Here is a 14661-nt window from a genome sequence, read left to right on the forward strand (position 1 = left end):
CCATCCTGACACCAAATGATGCCAGAAGACGGGCAGCGCTAAGTGTGCCTGGCCACGGGATAACATAACAGCGCAGGCTCCGGGATGGAATAAACCAACGCTGAGGAGCCGGTGCGCGGCGCCGGGGGGGGTAGGAATGACGGCTGTGCTGCGTCACATTACGAAGGAAAGTCCCACCTCCGGGACGGTTTTACGGTTGCAGGGGACACATTTTATAAGTGTTTAGTTCTGTGTTTGCAAGGAGCATGATGAAAAGAGCCACCTTTTCCTTTTGCATCTTTTGTGCTGCACAAGCTGGCTCTTTCAGCTACAAACGCCTTGGGGGGGGGTTAAAGGTTCCCTTTCGACTTTCTCAGGCTTCGGCCTACATTGTGTTCCTCTGCTTTTCCACCTGTCCCTGGGCTCCAACACCGCCAGTTGCCGTCCAGAAGTGCTGTACGCACAGTCAACAGTCCCTCCTCTGTTATTGGGGTTCAGTAACGTCAGCTGTTCCCCTGCTGTGTGTGTGGCAATCCCTCCTACCTCCTCCAACCTCCTCCTCCTCCACCTGCCCCTGGGCTCCAACACCGCCAGTTGCCGTCCAGAAGTGCTGTACGCACAGTCAACAGTCGCTCCTCTGTTATTGGGGTTCAGTAACGTCAGCTGTTCCCCTGCTGTGTGTGTGGCAATCCCTCCTACCTCCTCCAACCTCCTCCTCCTCCACCTGCCCCTGGGCTCCAACACCGCCAGTTGCCGTCCAGAAGTGCTGTACGCACAGTCAACAGTCGCTCCTCTGTTATTGGGGTTCAGTAACGTCAGCTGTTCCCCTGCTGTGTGTGTGGCAATCCCTCCTACCTCCTCCAACCTCCTCCTCCTCCACCTGCCCCTGGGCTCCAACACCGCCAGTTGCCGTCCAGAAGTGCTGTACGCACAGTCAACAGTCCCTCCTCTGTTATTGGGGTTCAGTAACGTCAGCTGTTCCCCTGCTGTGTGTGTGGCAATCCCTCCTACCTCCTCCAACCTCCTCCTCCTCCACCTGCCCCTGGGCTCCAACACCGCCAGTTGCCGTCCAGAAGTGCTGTACGCACAGTCAACAGTCGCTCCTCTGTTATTGGGGTTCAGTAACATCAGCTGTTCCCCTGCTGTGTGTGTGGCAATCCCTCCTACCTCCTCCAACCTCCTCCTCCTCCACCTGCCCCTGGGCTCCAACACCGCCAGTTGCCGTCCAGAAGTGCTGTACGCACAGTCAACAGTCCCTCCTCTGTTATTGGGGTTCAGTAACGTCAGCTGTTCCCCTGCTGTGTGTGTGGCAATCCCTCCTACCTCCTCCAACCTCCTCCTCCTCCACCTGCCCCTGGGCTCCAACACCGCCAGTTGCCGTCCAGAAGTGCTGTACGCACAGTCAACAGTCCCTCCTCTGTTATTGGGGTTCAGTAACGTCAGCTGTTCCCCTGCTGTGTGTGTGGCAATCCCTCCTACCTCCTCCAACCTCCTCCTCCTCCACCTGCCCCTGGGCTCCAACACCGCCAGTTGCCGTCCAGAAGTGCTGTACGCACAGTCAACAGTCCCTCCTCTGTTATTGGGGTTCAGTAACGTCAGCTGTTCCCCTGCTGTGTGTGTGGCAATCCCTCCTACCTCCTCCAACCTCCTCCTCCTCCACCTGCCCCTGGGCTCCAACACCGCCAGTTGCCGTCCAGAAGTGCTGTACGCACAGTCAACAGTCCCTCCTCTGTTATTGGGGTTCAGTAACGTCAGCTGTTCCCCTGCTGTGTGTGTGGCAATCCCTCCTACCTCCTCCAACCTCCTCCTCCTCCACCTGTCCCTGGGCTCCAACAACGCCAGTTGCCGTCCAGAAGTGCTGTACGCACAGTCAACAGTCGCTCCTCTGTTATTGGGGTTCAGTAACGTCAGCTGTTCCCCTGCTGTGTGTGTGGCAATCCCTCCTAGCTCCTCCAACCTCCTCCTCCTCCACCTGTCCCTGGGCTCCAACACCGCCAGTTGCCGTCCAGAAGTGCTGTACGCACAGTCAACAGTCCCTCCTCTGTTATTGGGGTTCAGTAACGTCAGATGTTCCCCTGCTGTGTGTGTGGCAATCCCTCCTACCTCCTCCAACCTCCTCCTCCTCCACCTGTCCCTGGGCTCCAACACCGCCAGTTGCTGTCCAGAAGTGCTGTATGCACAGAGCCAAACACCTCGCCAATGTGTTAGTGGGGTTCAGCACCGCCAGCTGTTCCCCTGCTGTGTATACGGCAACGTGTACTGCGACCGCCACGCAGGCACAACAAGTTAAATTTAAGGGAACCTGTCCCCCCCCCCAGGCGTTTGTTACTGAAGGAGCCACCTTGTGCAGCAGTAATGATGCAAAGGGAAAAAGTGCCTCTTTTCGTGGTGCTCCTTGCAGATGCTGAACCTAACACTTATGAAATGTGTCCCCTCACAGCGTTCAACCGTCCGGTAGGTGGAACTTTCCTTTGTCATGTGACGCAGCACAGCCGTCATTTTTACCCCCTTGTCGCCGTGCGCCGCCTCCTCAGCGTTGTTTGAATCTGTCCCGGAGCCTGCGCTGTTAGGTTACCCCTTGGCCATGCACACATTTTGCGCTGCCCGTCTTCTGACATCATTTGCTGTCAGGCTGGCTGCGCCTGTGCGGGTGCGCTGTCCGAGATTCAGCCTCGCGGTGTCGTCTAATGTAATCCCACCGCGGGCCTGGGATCCGTGTCCATGCGCAGTGCATATCCTCGCCTCTCACTCCCCTCCCTACGGCTTCTAAAGACTGTTCGGTGTCAGCTGATCCCTAATAGCATGCCACGGCCGTGACACCGCACAGTCTTAAGAAGCCGTTGGGAGGGGTGTGAGAGGCGAGGATATGCACTGCGCATGGACACGGATCCCAGGCCCGCGGTGGGATTACATTAGACGACACCGCGAGGCTGAATCTCGGACAGCGCACCCGCACAGGCGCAGCCAGCCTGACAGCAAATGATGTCAGAAGACGGGCAGCGCAAAATGTGTGCATGGCCAAGGGGTAACCTAACAGCGCAGGCTCCGGGACAGATTCAAACAACGCTGAGGAGGCGGCGCACGGCGACAAGGGGGTAAAAATGACGGCTGTGCTGCATCACATGACAAAGGAAAGTTCCACCTACCGGACGGTTGAACGCTGTGAGGGGACACATTTCATAAGTGTTAGGTTCAGCATCTGCAAGGACCATAATTAAAAGAGCTAAGTTTACCTTTTCCAGCATTAGTGCTGTACACGATGGCTCTTCCAGCTACAAACGCCTGGGGGGGGGTTAAAGGTTTCCTTTCAACTTGCTCCAGTGCAGGCTTCGGCCTACACTCCGCTCCCCCTGCTCCTCCTGCTGACCCTGGGCTCTAACACCGCCAGTTGGGGCCCAGATGTGCTAGCTGCACAGAGAAAAACACCTCGCCAATGTGTCAGTGGGGTTCAGCACCGCCAGCTGTTCCCCTGCTGTGCAGCCGGCAACGTGTCCTGCAACAGCCACGCAGGCACAACAGACCCAAAGCTGCCGCCAGTGCAGGCTTCGGCCTACACTCTGCTCCCTCTCCTCCTCCTGCTGACCCCGGGCTCCAACACCGCCAGTTGGGGCCCGGTACTGCTAGCTGCACAGAGAAAAACACCTCGCCAATGTGTCAGTGGGGTTCAGCACCGCCAGCTGTTCCCCTGCTGTGCAGCCGGCATCGTGTCCTGCAAAAGCCACGCAGACACCAGAACTGAAATTGAAGGGAACCTGTCCCCCCTCCCCCAGGCGTTTGTACGTTTTTAAGGCCACCTTGTACAGCGGTAATGCTGCATGTGTGCAAGGTGGCTCATAAACGTATTCTCCTCGCACATGTGGAACGGAAAACACGTCTAAAATGTGTCCTCTGTGTGACCATTTAACCGTCCCGGTGGTGTGACTTTCCTTTGTAATGACACGCTGCAACCCCCTTGGTAGCGCTGCCCGTCTTCTGGCATCATTGTTTGGCTGCCTGCGCCTCTGCGGCCGCCCTGACCCACACAACGCCCCTCGGTGTCTTATTTCTTGGGACTGCGAGGGTGTGTTTGATGGGCATGAGCAGTGCATCAGTTCGCCTGTCCCTCATCTCCTTCCGCCTTCTTCAGACTGTGCGGCTTCATGGCCGTGGCATGCGATAAGGGATCAGCTGACGCCACATAGTCTGAAGCAGGTGTAAGGACCCAAGCGAGAGGCGAACATATGTACTGCGCCAGGCCATGAATCCCAGCCCCGCAGTGTTTTAACTATGTCAATACACTGCGGGGCTGTGATTAATGGGCATCGCGAACCGCACCAGCCAACATTAAATGAGGTCAGAAGATGGGCAGCACTAACAGCGCTAGGCCAGGGGATAACACGACAGCGCAGACTCCTGTACAGCAAATAACAACGCTCAGGAGGCTGCACCCAGCACCAAGGTGGGATTCTTGACATCTGTGCTGCGTCTCATTACAAAGGGAACTCGCGCCTCCAACACAGTTTGACTGTATAAAGGGCTAAATGTTATACGTGTTCCATTCAGCGTGTGCAAGGAGCCAAATTAAAAGAGCAACCTTTGACTTGTGCACCACTACTGCTGCATAAGCTGTGGCTCTTCTACTTTGTAACCCCTGAGGGGGGGTTAAAGGTTACCTTTGAAATTGGTTCGATTAGGCTTCGGCCTACACTCTGCTCCCCCTGCAGAGCCCGGGCTCCAACACCGCCAGTTGGGGCCCGGTACTGCTAGCTGCACAGAGAAAAACACCTCGCCAATGTGTCAGTGGGGTTCAGCACCGCCAGCTGTTCCCCTGCTGTGCAGCCGGCAACGTGTCCTGCAACAGCCACGCAGGCACAACAGACCCAAAGCTGCCGCCAGTGCAGGCTTCGGCCTACACTCTGCTCCCTCTCCTCCTCCTGCTGACCCCGGGCTCCAACACCGCCAGTTGGGGCCCGGTACTGCTAGCTGCACAGAGAAAAACACCTCGCCAATGTGTCAGTGGGGTTCAGCACCGCCAGCTCTTCCCCTGCTGTGCAGCCGGCATCGTGTCCTGCAAAAGCCACGCAGACACCAGAACTGAAATTGAAGGGAACCTGTGTTATGACCCCAATGGCGAGGGTCTCAGAGGAATGTGGAAATCTGCAGAATACAAAAATCCAGCTCATAGGGCAGTGGTAACTGGGTTGACCATATATCTACTCCTAACGCCAACACTAGAAGTAGCCGGGGATCATTCCTACGTTGATTCTAGATGACACGCGCCAGCCGGAGAATCTAGCTACCCCTAGTAGAGGAAAACAAAGACCTTTCTTGCCTCCAGAGAAGGGGACCCCAAAGCTGGATAGAAGCCCCCCACAAATAATGACGGTGAGGTAAGAGGAAATGACAAACACAGAAATGAACCAGGTTTAGCACAGAGAGGCCCGCTTACTGATAGCAGAATAAAGAAAGGTAACTTATATGGTCAACAAAAACCCTATTAAAATCCACACTGGAAATTCAAGAACCCCCGAACCGTCTAACGGTCCGGGGGGAGAACACCAGCCCCCCTAGAGCTTCCAGCAAAGGTCAGGATATAGATTTGGAACAAGCTGGACAAAAATACAAAACCAAAACAAATAGCAAAAAGCAAAAGGCAGACTTAGCTGATATAACTGGAACCAGGATCAGTAGACAAGAGCACAGCAGACTAGCTCTGATAACTACGTTGCCAGGCATTGAACTGAAGGTCCAGGGAGCTTATATAGCAACACCCCTAAGTAACGACCCAGGTGCGGATAAAAGGAATGACAGAAAAACCAGAGTCAAAAAACTAGTAACCACTAGAGGGAGCAAAAAGCAAATTCACAACAGTACCCCCCCCTTAGTGAGGGGTCACCGAACCCTCACCACGACCACCAGGGCGATCAGGATGAGCGGCATGAAAGGCACGAACTAAATCGGCCGCATGAACATCAGAGGCGACCACCCAGGAATTATCCTCCTGACCATAGCCCTTCCACTTGACCAGGTACTGAAGCCTCCGCCTGGAGAGGCGAGAATCCAAGATCTTCTCCACCACGTACTCCAACTCGCCCTCAACCAACACCGGAGCAGGAGGCTCAGCAGAAGGAACTACAGGCACAATGTACCGCCGCAACAAGGACCTATGAAATACATTGTGAATAGCAAACGACACAGGAAGATCCAGACGAAAAGATACAGGATTAAGGATTTCCAATATCTTGTAAGGCCCAATAAAACGAGGTTTAAATTTGGGAGAGGAGACCTTCATAGGAACAAAGCGGGAAGAAAGCCATACCAAATCCCCAACGCGTAGTCGGGGACCCACACCGCGGCGGCGGTTGGCAAAGCGCTGAGCCTTCTCCTGTGACAACTTCAAGTTGTCCACCACATGATTCCAGATCTGCTGCAACCTATCCACCACAGAATCCACCCCAGGACAGTCAGAAGGCTCCACATGACCCGAAGAAAAGCGAGGATGGAAACCAGAGTTGCAGAAAAAAGGCGAAACCAAGGTGGCGGAACTAGCCCGATTATTAAGGGCAAACTCAGCCAACGGCAAGAATGTCACCCAATCGTCCTGATCAGCAGAGACAAAACACCTCAAATAAGCCTCCAAAGTCTGATTGGTTCGCTCCGTCTGTCCATTAGTCTGAGGATGGAAAGCAGACGAAAACGACAAATCAATGCCCATCCTACTACAAAAGGATCGCCAGAACCTGGAAACGAACTGGGATCCTCTGTCTGACACAATATTCTCAGGGATGCCGTGCAAACGAACCACGTTCTGGAAAAACACAGGAACCAGATCGGAAGAGGAAGGCAGCTTAGGCAAAGGAACCAAATGGACCATCTTGGAGAAGCGATCACATATCACCCAGATAACAGACATGCCCTGAGATAGCGGAAGATCAGAAATGAAATCCATGGAGATATGTGTCCAAGGTCTCTTCGGGACAGGCAAGGGCAAGAGCAAACCGCTGGCACGAGAACAGCAAGGCTTAGCTCGAGCACAAGTCCCACAGGACTGCACAAATGACCGCACATCCCTTGACAAGGAAGGCCACCAAAAGGACCTGGCCACCAGATCTCTGGTGCCAAAAATTCCCGGGTGACCTGCCAACACCGAGGAATGAACCTCGGAAATGACTCTGCTGGTCCACTTATCCGGGACAAACAGTCTGTCAGGTGGACAAGACTCAGGCCTATCAGCCTGAAATCTCTGCAACACACGTCGCAGATCCGGAGAAATAGCTGACAAGATAACTCCATCTTTAAGAATACCAACAGGATCAGCGACTCCAGGAGCATCAGGCACAAAGCTCCTAGAAAGAGCATCGGCCTTCACATTCTTTGAACCTGGTAAATACGAGACAACAAAATCAAAGCGGGAGAAAAACAATGACCAGCGGGCCTGTCTCGGATTAAGGCGTTTAGCAGACTCGAGATACATCAGATTTTTGTGATCAGTCAAGACCACCACACGATGCTTAGCACCCTCGAGCCAATGACGCCACTCCTCAAATGCCCATTTCATGGCCAACAACTCCCGATTGCCCACATCATAATTTCGCTCGGCAGGCGAAAACTTCCTAGAGAAAAAGGCACAAGGTTTCATAACAGAGCAACCAGGGCCTCTCTGCGACAAAACGGCCCCTGCCCCAATCTCCGAAGCATCCACCTCAACCTGAAAGGGAAGTGAGACGTCAGGCTGGCACAAAACAGGCGCCGAAGTAAACCGGCGTTTCAACTCCTGGAAAGCCTCCACGGCAGCAGGAGCCCAGTTAGCTACATCGGAGCCCTTCTTGGTCATATCCGTCAAAGGTTTCACAATGCTAGAAAAATTAGCGATAAAACGACGGTAGAAGTTAGCGAAGCCCAAGAACTTCTGAAGACTCTTAACTGACGAGGGCTGAGTCCAATCAAGAATAGCTCGGACCTTGACTGGGTCCATCTCCACAGCAGAAGGGGAAAAAATGAACCCCAAAAAGGGAACCTTCTGCACACCAAAGAGACACTTTGAGCCCTTGACAAACAAAGAATTTTCACGCAAAATTTTAAAGACCAACCTGACCTGCTCCACATGCGAATCCCAATTGTCAGAAAAAACCAAAATATCATCCAGATAAACAATCAAAAATTTATCCAGATACTTCCGGAAAATGTCATGCATAAAGGACTGAAAGACTGAAGGCGCATTGGAGAGCCCAAAAGGCATCACCAAGTACTCAAAATGACCTTCGGGCGTATTGAATGCGGTTTTCCATTCATCACCTTGCTTAATGCGCACAAGGTTGTACGCACCACGAAGGTCTATCTTGGTGAACCACTTGGCACCTTTAATCCGGGCAAACAAGTCAGACAACAGCGGTAAAGGATACTGAAATTTGACAGTGATCTTATTTAAAAGTCGATAATCAATACAAGGTCTCAAAGATCCGTCCTTTTTTGCCACAAAAAAGAATCCCGCACCAAGAGGGGAAGAAGACGGACGAATATGTCCTTTCTCCAGAGACTCCTTGATATATGAACGCATAGCGGTATGTTCAGGTACCGACAGATTAAACAGTCTTCCCTTAGGAAATTTACTGCCTGGGATCAAATCTATAGCACAGTCACAGTCCCTATGAGGAGGCAGTGCACTGGACTCAGACTCACTGAAGACATCCTGATAATCAGACAAATACTCCGGAACTTCCGAAGGCGTAGAAGAAGCAATAGACACAGGCAGGGAATCCCCATGAATACCACGACAGCCCCAACTTGAGACTGACATAGCCTTCCAGTCCAGGACTGGATTATGGGTCTGTAACCATGGCAGCCCTAAAACAACCAAATCATGCATTTTATGTAAAACCAGGAAACGTATCACCTCGCGGTGTTCAGGAGTCATGCACATGGTAACCTGTGTCCAATACTGCGGTTTATTTGCTGCCAATGGTGTAGCATCAATACCCCTAAGAGGAATAGGATTTTCTAATGGTTCAAGAGTAAAACCACAGCGCTTAGCAAATGAGAGATCCATGAGACTCAGGGCAGCACCTGAATCTACAAACGCCATGACAGGATAAGATGACAGTGAGCAAATCAAAGTTACAGACAGAATAAATTTAGGTTGCAAATTACCAACGGTGACAGGACTAACAACCTTAGCTATACGTTTAGAGCATGCTGAGATAACATGTGTAGAATCACCACAGTAGTAGCACAAGCCATTCCGGCGTCTATGAATTTTCCGCTCATTTCTAGTCAGGATTCTATCACATTGCATTAAATCAGGTGTCTGTTCAGACAACACCATGAGGGAATTTGCGGTTTTTCTATCACATTGCACCGAATTAGGTGTCTGTTCAGACAACACCATGAGGGAATTTGCGGTTTTGCGCTCCCGCAACCGCCGGTCAATTTGAATAGCCAGTGCCATAGTATCATTCAGACCTGTGGGAATGGGAAAACCCACCATAACATTCTTAATGGCTTCAGAAAGGCCATTTCTAAAATTAGCGGCCAGTGCACACTCGTTCCAATGTGTCAGCACGGACCATTTCCGAAATTTTTGGCAATACACTTCAGCCTCGTCCTGCCCCTGAGACATAGCCAGCAAGGCCTTTTCTGCCTGAATCTCAAGATTGGGTTCCTCATAAATAAAACCGAGCGCCAGAAAAAACGCATCAAGATCAGCCAATGCCGGATCTCCTGGCGCCAGCGAAAAAGCCCAATCCTGAGGGTCGCCCCGTAAGAACGAAATAACAATTTTTACTTGCTGAGCAGAATCTCCAGATGAACAGGGTCTCAGGGACAAAAACAATTTACAATTATTCACGAAATTCCTAAACTTAAACCTGTCTCCGGAAAACAGTTCAGGAATCGGTATTTTAGGTTCTGACCTAGGATTTCTGATAACATAGTCTTGTATGCCCTGCACACGAGTAGCCAGCTGGTCCACACTTGTAATCAAGGTCTGGACATTCATGTCTGCAGCAAGCATAGCCACTCTGAGGTAAAGGGGAAGAAGAAAAAAAAAAAAAAAAAAAACTCAGAATCTTCTTTCTTATAATCCCTCTTCTGCAATGCATTAAACATTTAATACTGGCCTGGCAAACTGTTATGACCCCAATGGCGAGGGTCTCAGAGGAATGTGGAAATCTGCAGAATACAAAAATCCAGCTCATAGGGCAGTGGTAACTGGGTTGACCATATATCTACTCCTAACGCCAACACTAGAAGTAGCCGGGGATCATTCCTACGTTGATTCTAGATGACACGCGCCAGCCGGAGAATCTAGCTACCCCTAGTAGAGGAAAACAAAGACCTTTCTTGCCTCCAGAGAAGGGGACCCCAAAGCTGGATAGAAGCCCCCCACAAATAATGACGGTGAGGTAAGAGGAAATGACAAACAGAAATGAACCAGGTTTAGCACAGAGAGGCCCGCTTACTGATAGCAGAATAAAGAAAGGTAACTTATATGGTCAACAAAAACCCTATTAAAATCCACACTGGAAATTCAAGAACCCCCGAACCGTCTAACGGTCCGGGGGGAGAACACCAGCCCCCCTAGAGCTTCCAGCAAAGGTCAGGATATAGATTTGGAACAAGCTGGACAAAAATACAAAACCAAAACAAATAGCAAAAAGCAAAAGGCAGACTTAGCTGATATAACTGGAACCAGGATCAGTAGACAAGAGCACAGCAGACTAGCTCTGATAACTACGTTGCCAGGCATTGAACTGAAGGTCCAGGGAGCTTATATAGCAACACCCCTAAGTAACGACCCAGGTGCGGATAAAAGGAATGACAGAAAAACCAGAGTCAAAAAACTAGTAACCACTAGAGGGAGCAAAAAGCAAATTCACAACAACCTGTCCCCCCTCCCCCAGGCGTTTGTACGTTTTTAAGGCCACCTTGTACAGCGGTAATGCTGCATGTGTGCAAGGTGGCTCATAAACGTATTCTCCTCGCACATGTGGAACGGAAAACACGTCTAAAATGTGTCCTCTGTGTGACCATTTAACCGTCCCGGTGGTGTGACTTTCCTTTGTAATGACACGCTGCAACCCCCTTGGTAGCGCTGCCCGTCTTCTGGCATCATTGTTTGGCTGCCTGCGCCTCTGCGGCCGCCCTGACCCACACAACGCCCCTCGGTGTCTTATTTCTTGGGACTGCGAGGGTGTGTTTGATGGGCATGAGCAGTGCATCAGTTCGCCTGTCCCTCATCTCCTTCCGCCTTCTTCAGACTGTGCGGCTTCATGGCCGTGGCATGCGATAAGGGATCAGCTGACGCCACATAGTCTGAAGCAGGTGTAAGAACCCAAGCGAGAGGCGAAAATATGTACTGCGCCAGGCCATGAATCCCAGCCCCGCAGTGTTTTAACTATGTCAATACACTGCGGGGCTGTGATTCATGGGCATCGCGAACCACACCAGCCAACATTAAATGAGGTCAGAAGATGGGCAGTGCTAACAGCGCTAGGCCAGGGGATAACACGACAGCGCAGACTCCTGTACAGCAAATAACAACGCTCAGGAGGCTGCACCCAGCACCAAGGTGGGATTCTTGACATCTGTGCTGCGTCTCATTACAAAGGGAACTCGCGCTTCCAACACAGTTTGACTGTATAAAGGGCTAAATGTTATACGTGTTCCATTCAGCGTGTGCAAGGAGCCAAATTAAAAGAGCAACCTTTGACTTGTGCACCACTACTGCTGCATAAGCTGTGGCTCTTCTACTTTGTAACCCCTGAGGGGGGGTTAAAGGTTACCTTTGAAATTGGTTCGATTAGGCTTCGGCCTACACTCTGCTCCCCCTGCAGAGCCCGGGCTCCAACACCGCCAGTTGGGGCCCGGTACTGCTAGCTGCACAGAGAAAAACACCTCGCCAATGTGTCAGTGGGGTTCAGCACCGCCAGCTGTTCCCCTGCTGTGCAGCCGGCAACGTGTCCTGCAACAGCCACGCAGGCACAACAGACCCAAGGCTGCCGCCAGTGCAGGCTTCGGCCTACACTCTGCTCCCTCTCCTCCTCCTGCTGACCCCGGGCTCCAACACCGCCAGTTGGGGCCCGGTACTGCTAGCTGCACAGAGAAAAACACCTCGCCAATGTGTCAGTGGGGTTCAGCACCGCCAGCTGTTCCCCTGCTGTGCAGCCGGCAACGTGTCCTGCAACTGCCACGCAGGCACAACAGACCCAAAAGCTGCCGCCAGTGCAGGCTTCGGCCTACACTCTGCTCCATCTCCTCCTCCTGCTGACCCCGGGCTCCAACACTGCCAGTTGGGGCCCGGTACTGCTAGCTGCACAGAGAAAAACACCTCACCAATGTGTCAGTGGGGTTCAGCACCGCCAGCTGTTCCCCTGCTGTGCAGCCGGCATCGTGTCCTGCAAAAGCCACGCAGACACAAGAACTGAAATTGAAGGGAACCTGTCCCCCCTCCCCCAGGCGTTTGTATGTTTTAAAGGCCACCTTGTACAGCGGTAATGCTGCATGTGTGCAAGGTGGCTCATAAACGTATTCTCCTCGCACATGTGGAACTGAAAACACGTCTAAAATGTGTCCTCTGTGTGACCATTTAACCGTCCCGGTGGTGTGACTTTCCTTTGTAATGACACGCTGCAACCCCCTTGGTAGCGCTGCCCGTCTTCTGGCATCATTGTTTGGCTGCCTGCGCCTCTGCGGCCGCCCTGACCCACACAACGCCCCTCGGTGTCTTATTTATTGGGACTGCGAGGGTGTGATTGACGGGCATGATCAGTGCATCAGTTCGCCTGTCCCTCATCTCCTTCCGCCTTCTGTGGACTGTGCGGCTTCATGGCCGTGGCATGCGATAAGGGATCAGATGACGCCGCACAGTCTGAAGCGGGTGTAAGGACCCGAGTGTGAGAGGCGAACATATGTGCTGCGCCAGGCCCTGCATCCCAGCCCCGCAGTGTTTTAACAATGTTAAGACACTGCGGGGCTGGGATTCATGGTCATCGCGAACCGCACCGGCCGACATTAAATGATGCCAGAACATGGGCAGCGCTAACAGCGCTAGGCCAGGGGATAACACGACAGCGCAGACTCCTGTACAGCAAATAACAACGCTCAGGAGGCTGCACCCAGCACCAAGGTGGGATTCTTGACATCTGTGCTGCGTCTCATTACAAAGGGAACTCGCGCCTCCAACACAGTTTGACTGTTTAAAGGGCTAAATGTTATACGTGTTTCATTCAGCGTGTGCAAGGAGCGAAATTAAAAGAGCAACCTTTGACTTGTGCAGCACTACTGCTGCATAAGCTGTGGCTCTTCTACTTTGTAACCCCTGAGGGGGGGTTAAAGGTTACCTTTGAAATTGGTTCAATTAGGCTTCGGCCTACACTCTGCTCCCCCTGCAGAGCCCTGGGCTCCAACACCGCCAGTTGGGGCCCGGTACTGCTAGCTGCACAGAGAAAAACACCAGCCAATGTGTCAGTGGGGTTCAGCACCGCCAGCTGTTCCCCTGCTGTGCAGCCGGCAACGTGTCCTGCAACTGCCACGCAGGCACAACAGACCCAAAAGCTGCCGCCAGTGCAGGCTTCGGCCTACACTCTGCTCCATCTCCTCCTCCTGCTGACCCCGGGCTCCAACACCGCCAGTTGGGGCCCGGTACTGCTAGCTGCACAGAGAAAAACACCAGCCAATGTGTCAGTGGGGTTCAGCACCGCCAGCTGTTCCCCTGCTGTGCAGCCGGCATCGTGTCCTGCAAAAGCCACGCAGACACTTGCTCTTGTACCTTCTGCTCCCCATCCTGGTTCCAGTACCGTCAGCTGGTTCCGGGCAGAGCCTTTGGCTTAGGTGCCTCCCTCTGGGTATCCGAGTTCCACCAACGTCAGGTGGTCCTTGGTAGTGCTTTCAGGCACGGGTACCTCCTGCTTAGTAACCGGGTTCCAGTAACGTCAGCTGGTCCTCGGTAGTTCCATTGGCTCTTGGACCTTCGGCTACCCATCCGGGTTCCAGCACCGTCAGCTGGTTCTCGGCAGTGTCTTTTGCTCTTGTACCTTCTGCTCCCCATCCTGGTTCCAGTACCGTCAGCTGGTTCCGGGCAGAGCCTTTGGCTTAGGTGCCTCCCTCTGGGTATCCGAGTTCCACCAACGTCAGGTGGTCCTTGGTAGTGCTTTCAGGCACGGGTACCTCCTGCTTAGTAACCGGGTTCCAGTAACGTCAGCTGGTCCTCGGTAGTTCCATTGGCTCTTGGACCTTCGGGTAGCCATCCGAGTTCCAGTTCCATCAGCTGGTTCTCGGCATTTTCTCAGCCTTCTTGTACCTTCTGCTACATTTCCAAGTTCAAGAGACTAAACACGATGACCCGGAAGACCACCCCTAAGATGACGACGACACCAGAGACGACAACCACCGTGATGACGACGACCCTGGAGACGATGACCCCGAAGACCACCCCGATGACGACGACCCCGGAGACGACGACCCTGAAGACCACCCCGATGACGACGACCCCAGAGACGACGACCCTGGAGACGACGACGACCTGGAAGACCGAGAAGCAGAAGAACAAGAGGCTGCAGAACAAAGAGCAGAAGAACATTAAGCATAACACTAAATATCAGAGCAAAAAATATTATCTAAATTATAAGCAGAAGAAGACTAAGCAGTGTATGGGGGTGAGTCCGTTCCTCCTCGTGGTGCCCCTGGATAAAGCCTGATGCTGCAGGC

This window comes from Ranitomeya variabilis, chromosome 3 (assembly GCF_051348905.1).
Source record: "Ranitomeya variabilis isolate aRanVar5 chromosome 3, aRanVar5.hap1, whole genome shotgun sequence".
Taxonomy (NCBI): Eukaryota; Metazoa; Chordata; class Amphibia; order Anura; family Dendrobatidae; genus Ranitomeya; species Ranitomeya variabilis.